The 10,686-nt window shown below is 44.5% G+C and overlaps 1 pseudogene; it reads right to left on the reverse strand.

Moving 5' to 3' along the window:
* Window positions 1–10,096: 10,096 nt before the first annotated feature.
* On the reverse strand, window positions 10,097–10,166 carry LOC115473588 (annotated as a pseudogene).
* Window positions 10,167–10,686: the final 520 nt, after the last annotated feature.

A 10,686-nucleotide genomic window follows, 5' to 3' on the forward strand; every position in this document is an offset into this window, starting at 1 on the left:
TACCCTTCTCCACCACCGCCAACTCCAGGCTTCGCCCTTTCTGCCTCGCCTCACCCCATGCTTGGAATAAACCTGAGCCCATTCGCCAGGCCCCCTCCCTGCCCATCTTCAAATCCTTGCTCAAAGCCCACCTCTTCAATGTCGCCTTCAGCACCTAACCACTATACCTCTATTCAGGAAATCTAGACTGCCCCAACTTGACATTTTGTCCTTTAGATTGTAAGCTCCTTTGAGCAGGGACTGTCCTTCTTTGTTAAACTGTACAGCGCTGCGTAACCCTAGTAGCGCTCTAGAAATGTTAAGTAGTAGTAGTTTTTTTCTTTTTGTAGCGGCCCCGTCTCATCGTCTTTCCACCAAAACCCACGTCTCCTCTTCCTCCACTTTCTATCTCAGTTGATAACACCCTCATCCTCCCCGTCTCATCTGCCCGCAACCTCGGAGTCATCTTTGACTCCTCTCTCTCCTTCTCTGCGCATATCCAGCAGATTGCCAAGAACTGCCGCTTCTTCCTCTTTAAAATCAGCAAAATTCGCCCTTTCCTTTCTGAACACACCACCTGAACTCTCGTCCATGCTCTCATTACCTCTCGCCTTGACTACTGCAACTTACTCCTCACCAGCCTCCCACTTAGCCATTTATCCCCCCTTCAATCTGTTCAGAACTCTGCTGCACGTCTCATATTCCGCCAGAACCGATATACTCATATCACCCTTCTCCTCAGGTCACTTCACTGGCTTCCAATCAGATACCGCATTCAATTCAAGCTTCTCCTTCTTACCTACAAATGCATTCAGTCTGCTGGCCCTCACTACCTCTGTACCCTCATCTCCCCTTATGTTCCCGCCCGTAACCTCCGTTCACAGGACAAATTCCTCCTCTCTGCACCCTTCTCCTACACCGCCAACTCCAGGCTCCGCTCATTCTGCCTCGCCTCACCCTATGCTTGGAACAACCTTCCTGAGCCCTTACGCCAAGCCCCTTCCCTGCCCATCTTCGCTTAAAACCCAACTCTTCAATGCTGCATTCGGCACCTAACTCTTACCGTTCAGTAAATCCAGACTGCCCCAATTTGACCAACCCTATGGGACTGTCCGTTCACTTGTCTCTTAGATTGTAAGCTCCTTGAGCAGTGACCATCCCTCTATGTTAAATTGTACAGCGCTGCGTAATCCTAGTAGCGCTTTAGAAATGTTAAGTAGTAGTAGTAGTAGTAGTAACGGCCGGACAGCGTTACCAGTGGCAGCAGCGGGTGGCGAGGGGGTTTGATGTGCAGGGGGGGAGGGGAGGGTCACTGGACATGGGTGGCTGCGGGGGGGGGGCAGGGGGAGAAGACGGTTGCTGGACATGGATAGCTGGGGGGGGGCATGGGAGAGGGAGGTGGGGAGGGGGTCCTGAGACCAGAGAGGTGGGGGTGGGGAGGGGGGCCCTGCGAGAGGTGGGGTGGGGGCACACACTCACTGTCTCTCACATACACTCTCTGACACACTCTGTGTCCATCATACTCTATCTGTCACACACACACAGTCTCACACACACAGACACTCTGTCTCTCACACACTCTCTCTCACACAAACACACACACACTCTGTCTCTGTCTCTCTCTCATTCTCTCTCTGACACACACACTCTCTCTCTCTCAAACATACACACTCCGAGGAAAACCTTGCTAGCGCCCGTTTCATTTGTGTCAGAAATGGGCCTTTTTTACTAGTAATTACAATAAGTTGGCGTGGAGGTGAGTGCAATATTATGTTATAGAGATTAGAACAATTAACTATTTTGGAGTTAAATACTGTAATCCTGAAGGTCTTAATAAAGATATAAAGATGATACATTTTCTTTAAGGCATGCCTGTTTGAAGATATCATTTGATGTTCTAGGATTCTTCTTTGTTGTATTTTATGCTTTTATATATCTATTCTTATGTTGTTTTTTTTTAATTTACATTAGACATTAATACAGTTTTATACTATTGTTTTGTTGTACTTTGGTCATTTATATTGACCATTATAATCTTTTGTACCTTTAAGTTTGTATACTCATTTTTATCACACCTGTTTATTAGTTTTTGGTATTAATAATTTCTTGTTTTATGCTCCATGTCCTATTTTATACTTATGTCATTTGTATTGTTATTACATTCTCATTGCTATGATATTTTGAAACTTTGTACAACATTGTATTCATATATATAAGTACACAAGTATTGGCATACTGGGACAGACCAAAGGTCCATCAAGCCAAGCATCCTGTATTCAACAGTGGCCAATCCAGGTCACAAATACCTGGCAAGATCCCAAAAAAAGTACAAAACATTTTTTGCTGCTTATCCCAGAAATATTTTCTCCAAGTCAAGTTTAATAATGGTCTATGGACTTTTCCTTTAGGAAGCTGTCCAAACCTTTTTTAAACTCTGCTAAGCTAACCACCTTTACCACATTTTCTGGCAATGAATTCCAGAGTTGAATTACATGTTGAGTGAAGAAACGTTTTCTCTGATTTGTAGCTTCATCGCATGCTCCCTAGTCCTAGTATTTTTGGAAAGTGTAAACAGAAGCTTCACGTCTACCCGTTCCACTCCACTCATTATTTTATAGACCTCTATCATATCCCCCCTCAGCCGTCTTTTCTCTAAGCTGAAGAGCCCCAGCCGCTTTAGCCTTTCCTCATAGGAAAGTCGTCCCATCCCCTTTATCATGGGGCGAGAGGGAAACCCCTCACTTTCTGGCTTAGGCCTTCCTTCCGCAGACAAGATTGCGAGATGAAATTACATGGGCTATTCATCAAGTCCCACTACACAAAGCCCCAGGCCTGGTTAGCCTTCATAATGAATTTCATAAAATTCTTCAGGACTATGTAGCCACTCCCCTAAAGATGTTCTCAGCTATACTGGAGAATCAGGTATTGCTGGACTCACTATCAATGGCCCAACTTCTGGTTCTTCCAAAGTATTTCTATTCTATTTTATATTATGTTGTTCTTAACACGTTAGCATTTTATTTTATCTCCATGGTCATTAATCAGTCATGTATCATTCAGGTTCCCCTCATTTACGTTTTATTTATTTGTTTTTACTCATTTATTTTTATTTGTTTTTTACTTATTCATATCTTTATTGTGGTCTATAGCGCTGTTCACAGAAGAAAGCGTTTATAAATGGCTTGACAATCTGAAAGTAGATAAAACTATGGGGCCTGATGGGATACATACCAGGATACTGAGGGAGCTCAGACAAGTCCTGGCGGCACCTCTTAAGGATTTATTTAATAGATCTTTAGAGACAGGAGAGGTTCCGTGGGATTGGTGACAAGCAGATGTTGTCCCTCTTCACAAAAGTGGAGACAGTGAAGAAGTGGGAAAATACAGGCCAGTAAGCCTTACTTTGGTGGTAAGAAAAATAATGGAATCGCAGCTGAAGGAAAGGTTAGTTGACTTTCTAGAAACCAACGGGTTATAGGATCTGAAGCAGCATGGCTTTACCAACGGAAAATCCTGCCAAACGAATCTGATTGACTTCTTTGACTGGGTGACCAAAGAACTAGATGAAGGACGTGCAATAGATGTGATCTACTTGGATTTCAGCAAAGCCTTTGATACGGTCCCTCACATAAGGCTCTTGAATAAGCTGAGAGGGTTGAACTTAGGACCTAAAGTGGTGAACTGGATTGGAAACTTGTTGACCGACAGGCGGCAGAGGGTGATGGTAAATGGAATTGGCTCACTGGAAAGGAAGGTGAGTAGTGGAGTGCCTCAGGGGTCGGTGCTGGGGCCAATTCTATTTAATATATTTGTTAGAAGGAAAAGTTTGCCTTTTGTGGATGACATGAAGATAGCCAATAGAGTGGATACCCTGGAGGAAGCAGAAACCATGAAAAGGGATCGCCAAACGTTAGAAGAATGTTCAAGGGCCTGGCAGTTAAAATTTAACAGGGTATCTTTATATTTGCATTCATAGTTCAAATTTAATGGCAAGAAATGCAGAATGATGCACTTGGTGTGCAGAAATACAAAAGAGATATACCGGATAGGAGGGGAGAGATTGGTAATCTCAGCTCAGGAGAGGGACCTTGGAGTGATGATTTCTGAAGATCTCAAGGTGACGAAACAGTGCAACAAAGTGGTGGCCGTAGCCAGAAGGATGCTAGGCTGCAGAAGAAAGGTTTTGATGCCCCTGTACAAATCATTGGTAAGGCCCAACTTGGAGTATTGTGCTCAGTTTTGGAGGCCTTATCTCACTAAGGATATAAAGATTTGAAGAAGTTCAGAGAAAAGCGACGAAAATTGTAGGGGGTTTACGTAACAAGACGTATGTGGAGAGACTTACAGGCTTATTTTCAAAAGAGAAGGATGTCCATCTTTCGACACAAATCACAAGATGGGCGTCCTTCTCACAGGGTCGCCCAAATCGGTATAATGGAAAGCCGATTTTGGGCGTCCCCAACTGCTTTCCATAGCAGGGACGACCAAAGTTCACAGGGGCGTGTCGGAGGTGTAGAGAAGGCGAGACTTGGACGTGCCTAACACATGAGCGTCCTCGACCCATAATGGAAAAAAAAAGGGTGTCCCTGATGAACACTTGGACGACTTTATCTGGTCCTTTTTTCTTATGACCAAGCCACAAAAAGGTGCCCGACCTGACCAGATGACCACCAGAGGGAATCGGAGATGACCTCCCATGACTTCCCCAGTGGTCACTAACCACCTCCCACCCTGAAAAAAACAACTTCAAAAACTTTTGTCTTTTTTTTTTTTTTAAGAGTATGTCCTTTGCTATGCCTCTGTCCCTGCAATGGCAGTTGAGGACATCCTTCCCTGTGACCGTTGAGGATGTCCAACATATGGATGTTTCTGTGAGAAGGACATCCATGCCTTTGCTATGCCTCTGACACCCTCTTTATTTAGTTATTTGGATTCTGGATCACAAGTAGCAGCAGTGGGATTTGAACCAGCCACCTCTAGATTGCAAGACCAGTGCTCTAACCACTAGGCCACTCCTCCATTCCACTCTCTTGAAATTTGGCCATCCCTGTGGGAGGGGGCAGTATGCAGGTCCCTGGGGGGGGGGAGGTATTTGTGTGTCAGCGGAGGCATAACGAAGGCGTAGACATCCTTCTTTCAAACATTTTGGATGTCCTCAACTGCCCCCCACAGGGATAGCCAAATTTCAAGGGAGTGGAGTACAGTGGCAGAGTGGCCTAGTGGTTAGAGCACTGGTCTTGCAATCTAGAGGTGGCTGGTTCAAATCCCACTGCTGCTATTTGTGATCCAAAATCCAAATAAATAAGAGAGTATCAGAGGCATAGTAAAGGCGTGGATGTCCTTCTCACAGAAACATCCACATTTTGGACGTCCTCAACTACCATCACAGGGAAGGACGTCCTCAACTACCGTTGCTTCCCCTCCTTAGGAAGGAAATCGTGTGCAAATGAGCTAACAGCAAGCAGCTCATTTGCATGCAATTTCCTTCATGCATGCCCGTTCCTTTCCGGATCGGTAAGGGAAGGGCTTTTTCCATTCAGTTAGTGGGACCAGTCCACTACAAATGCTGGCTCCTCCCATGACCAAATGGCTTGGATTTGGTCATTTCTGAGATGGGCGTCCTTGCTTTCCATTATCGCCAAAAACCGGCGACGACCATCTCTAAGGTTGACCTAAATTTCATGATTTGGGTGTCCCCGACCGTTTTATCGAAACGAAAGATGGATGTCCATCTTGTTTTGATAACACAGGTTGCCCCGCCCATTTATGGGGCCGTCCTTAGAAATGGGCGCCCCGTTTGATTATCCCCCTCCACGGCTCTTTGAAAATACACCTCTTTATGTTTGAACTTATCTGTAGGGTAGCGACCAATATCACCGAACATGCAGTTCAATTGTTTTATCCTTTCCAAATCCTAGAAGTATTTCATCTATGAAAGTGTGTCCTCTTTATTTTCTTATCAAGCTGCTAGTGCTTGGTGTACTCTACCTAGTGAGTCAGGATTCTCTAAAAAAGCTATCAAAACTGCCCTGTTTCAAAAATATCTTTTTCGAAGACAGCATTTGGTTTGCTATTAGTATGTAAATTTTTAGATATATAATCTAGTCTTCTTGTTGGGTAGTGCTATATAAATGCTATTAGTAGTAGTAGTAATCCATTTCGAACCATTGACAGGAATAGCAGAATATAAGAGGCATAACTGTAACACTACCAGCATTATAAATGGTATAGAAAAGTAGATTTACCCAAGAAAAAAGGTCTAAGTTTACAAAGCTTTAATTTGCGAAAACATTCCCTCAAAGACCAGTGTCCTGGTGTGAAAAGAAAGCCTCTGGACCTCTAGTACAAGGACCTTGGAAGAGAACCAATGGAAAAGCATATTGCAGCATCTTTTGCAATTAAATTAATGCTCCTCTTTCAAAAAGTTCGAGAGACAGGGGTGCATCTGAAATTTTTGTTCAGATAAGCTTCTTGAACTGTAAAACAAATAATTAATATTTCAAAGCTATCAAAATTCAGACACTCACTGTGCAACTGTTTAGGCTTTTGCTGCTGTTTAAGGTGGGTAAATGTGTATATCACTTGCACAGATGATAAACAGAAATGTAAGGAGCCAAAAAAGCACTTCTGACAATTTATCCTCGGTAAGATACCTGCCAGTCAGGTTTGGTAGTTCATAGTCATGTTGAGGAAGGTTTAGATCTTACTCAGCTGTTGCTTCTTTGTGCTAATAATATTCCAAGCTAAGCTCATGGCTGAATCATAACAAATTACAAATGGATTTCACTTTCTGTTACGAACGAGTCATGTAAGATCATGGCTCACAATGTTCTATGTACATTAGTGAGAGAGATTGAAAACGCTGTTTTCTAGAGTGTAATTATGGACGAGATTACAGATATGATTATCACAAAGGAGATGGTTTCATTTTATTTCTGCGTTGCCAAAGAAGATATATCTTTGGAGGAATTTTTTTTGGCTCTTATAAAACTTATAAAACTGTTAACAAAAACATTAAAACTCTTTTTTGCCCTTATAAAATATGTACTCTTAAGCCTTTTTTATTCCCAGTTCTTATATATTATTTCACAGGCCAAAGACAACCAAAGCGGTTTACATCACAACTATAACATAACCATAAAATAAATGCAATGGCCAGTTCTGCAATGGAGCTTCAGATACAGTTGGAGAACAGAGTGCTTATGGGGCTAGTTATTAAGGTGAAGCCCTAACATGCATTATTTGCCTTTTAAAGCATGTTAAAGAATGCACGTTATTGCCCTTTTTCATCCTACTAGATCAGCCAGCAGATGGAAGCAGAGAATACTGAGATTTTAGTGGCATCATACAAGTAAAAAAAAGGGTGCAGTTGTATTTCTCTGCCTCCAGCAGATATTGCAGGTAGACTGGTGCACCAAGTTGATTGAAGAGAGCCTAATTCCGTACAGCACAGGCTATAGGTTGCAACACTGTGGTAGAGTTCTTGGGCCTGAGTACGCTTGAATAGACTGGTCCACTTGCTGGGGCTTGGAGGGCTAATCTCCCTCCTCATTTCACACTTGACCCATGGATCTTGCCTTGGTGTGACTGGACTAGTGAAGGTCCCTTGAGGGCTTCTCCCTTCCCAGCAGAATCGGATACTGGGCCAGCACAATCAGAAAAACAAAGTCACCAGACAACAAAGGTAGAAAAGATCATTTTATTTTCATTATAGTGTTTGGAATATGTTCACTTTGAGAATTAGGTGTTCAACATTAAAAGTTTATTTACTTATTTATGACATTTTATCCCACATTAAACATGAATTAGGATGTTTTGTGGCTCTACATGAGAATTGTGATATTATGATCCTCCACTAGTCCGTTCCCCTCTCTCTGCTTCCCCTCATTCCCTTTCCTCCTTTCCTGAAGTTACTATTGAGGAAACTACACTTCTCCTTTCTTCCTCAAAATGTACCACCTGTTCCTCTGATCCCATTCCCACCCACCTTCTTAATGCCATCTCTCCTGCTCTTATTCCTTTTATCTGTCACATTCTCAACCTCTCACTTTCCACTGCGACTGTCCCTGCTGCCTTTAAACATGCTGTGGTCACACCTCTCCTTAAGAAGCCTTCACTTGACCCTACTTGTCCCTCTAATTACCGACCCATCTCCCTCCTTCCTTTTCTCTCCAAATTACTTGAGCGTGCTGTTCACCGCCGCTGCCTTGATTTTCTCTCCTCACATGCTATTCTTGACCCATTACAATCTGGTTTTCGCCCTCTCCACTCAACCGAAACTGCGCTTACTAAAGTCTCCAATGACCTATTACTGGCTAAATCCAGAGGTCAATATTCCATCCTCATTCTTCTTGATCTTTCCGCTGTTTTTGACACTGTTGATCACAGCATACTTCTCGATACCCTGTCCTCACTTGGATTCCAGGGCTCTGTCCTTTCCTGGTTCTCTTCCTACCTCTCCCTCCGCACCTTTAGTGTTCACTCTGGTGGATCCTCTTCTACTTCTATCCCTCTGCCTGTCGGCGTACCTCAGGGTTCTGTTCTTGGTCCCCCCCTCTTTTCTATCTACACTTCTTCCCTTGGTTCATTAATCTCATCCCATGGCTTTTCCTACCATCTCTATGCTGATGACTCCCAAATCTACCTTTCTACCCCTGATATCTCACCTTGCATCCAAACCAAAGTTTCAGCGTGCTTGTCTGACATTGCTGCCTGGATGTCTCAACGCCACCTGAAATTAAATATGACCAAACCGAGCTTCTCATTTTCCCCCCCAAACCCACCTCCCCGCTCCCCCCGTTTTCTATTTCTGTTGATGGCTCTCTCATTCTCCCTGTCTCCTCAACTCGAAACCTTGGGGTCATCTTTGACTCTTCTCTCTCCTTCTCTGCTCATATCCAGCAGACCGCCAAGACCTGTCGTTTCTTTCTTTACAACATCCGTAAAATCCGCCCCTTTCTTTCCGAGCACTCTACCAAAACCCTCATCCACACCCTTGTCACCTCTCGTTTAGACTACTGCAATCTGCTTCTTGCTGGCCTCCCACTTAGTCACCTCTCCCCTCTCCAGTCGGTTCAAAACTCTGCTGCCTGTCTCATCTTCCGCCAGGGTCGCTTTACTCATACTACCCCTCTCCTCAAGACCCTTCACTGGCTCCCTATCCGTTTTCGCATCCTGTTCAAACTTCTTCTACTAACCTATAAATGTATTCACTCTGCTGCTCCCCAGTATCTCTCCACACTCGTCCTTCCCTACAACCCTTCCCGTGCACTCCGCTCCATGGATAAATCCTTCTTATCTGTTCCCTTCTCCACTACTGCCAACTCCAGACTTCGCGCCTTCTGTCTTGCTGCACCCTACGCCTGGAATAAACTTCCTGAGCCCCTACGTCTTGCCCCATCCTTGGCCACCTTTAAATCTAGACTGAAAGCCCACCTCTTTAACATTGCTTTTGACTCGTAACCACTTGTAACCACTCGCCTCCAACTACCCTCCTCTCTTCCTTCCCGTTCACATTAATTGATTTGATTTGCTTACTTTATTTATTTTTTGTCTATTAGATTGTAAGCTCTTTGAGCAGGGACTGTCTTTCTTCTATGTTTGTGCAGCGCTGCGTATGCCTTGTAGCGCTATAGAAATGCTAAATAGTAGTAGTAGTATGATCCCTTATTTCAAAATTGTTGACGGTCTGCATTTTCCATATGGGTGGTATATTGGTGTATTAGGTTCTGCCCAGTGTAATATTTATGCTATAGTAAGGTTCTGAGTGTGTTTTTGCACAAAGTTGTGCATAGTGTTTTGCAGTTGAGCGATTGTGGTTAGTATATGCTTTGAGCAACCACTTTATTCTTTGACATATGATACATATCTAATATCTAAATTTAATAAAAGGTATTAATTGTGACATTTATTTATTTATTTTTTCTGTGTGTGATCAGACAATTATGGATTTAAGCTCCACCCCTGACCCCACCCCTAACCCCGCCCCCTTTAGCCTCCCCAAACAGTTGGGCCACCGACCGCCTATGCACGGCAGCGCTTCCCAAACGCTGCCCACCGCCGCCACGATCGCAGGATTTACCTCCCTCCGTCTCAGCACTCAGCAGCAGCGGTAGCGAATCATACACGCTGCCTCCTTCTAACCCGGAAGCGGCAGAGGAGACGCTTCCGGGTTAGAAGGAGGCAGTGTGTATGATTCGCTACCGCTGCTGCTGAGTGCTGGGACGGAGGGAGGTAGATCCTGCGATCGTGGCGGTGGTGAGCAGCATTTGGGAAGTGCTGCCGTGAGAGTGAAGGAGGCAGATGCGGGAACGGAGCTCAGCCTGCACTGTAAATTTTTTTTGGGGGGGAGAAGAGGGCTCCGGGTGGGCAGGTAGAATCGCAGGACATGGATGGGAGCGGGAGGGGCGAGAGGAGAATCGCTGATGACTGGAGGGAGGGGACAGGGGAGAAAAGAGAATTGCTGGGTAGGGTATAGATGGATAGAGGGGGGCAGGGGCAAGAACAGAATTGCTGGGTATGGCTGGATAGGGGCAGGGCAGAGAGGAGAATTGCTGGGTATGGATGAATGGAGGGGGGCAGGGGAGGGAAGAGAATTGCTGGGGATGGATGGATGGAGGGGACAAGGGGAGAGAGAAGAGAATTGCTGGGTATGGATGGATAGAGGGGGGCAGGGGAGAGAAAAGAAGGAAAATAAAGAAATAAATG

Source organism: Microcaecilia unicolor, chromosome 6 (assembly GCF_901765095.1).
Source record: "Microcaecilia unicolor chromosome 6, aMicUni1.1, whole genome shotgun sequence".
In the NCBI taxonomy this organism is placed as follows: domain Eukaryota; kingdom Metazoa; phylum Chordata; class Amphibia; order Gymnophiona; family Siphonopidae; genus Microcaecilia; species Microcaecilia unicolor.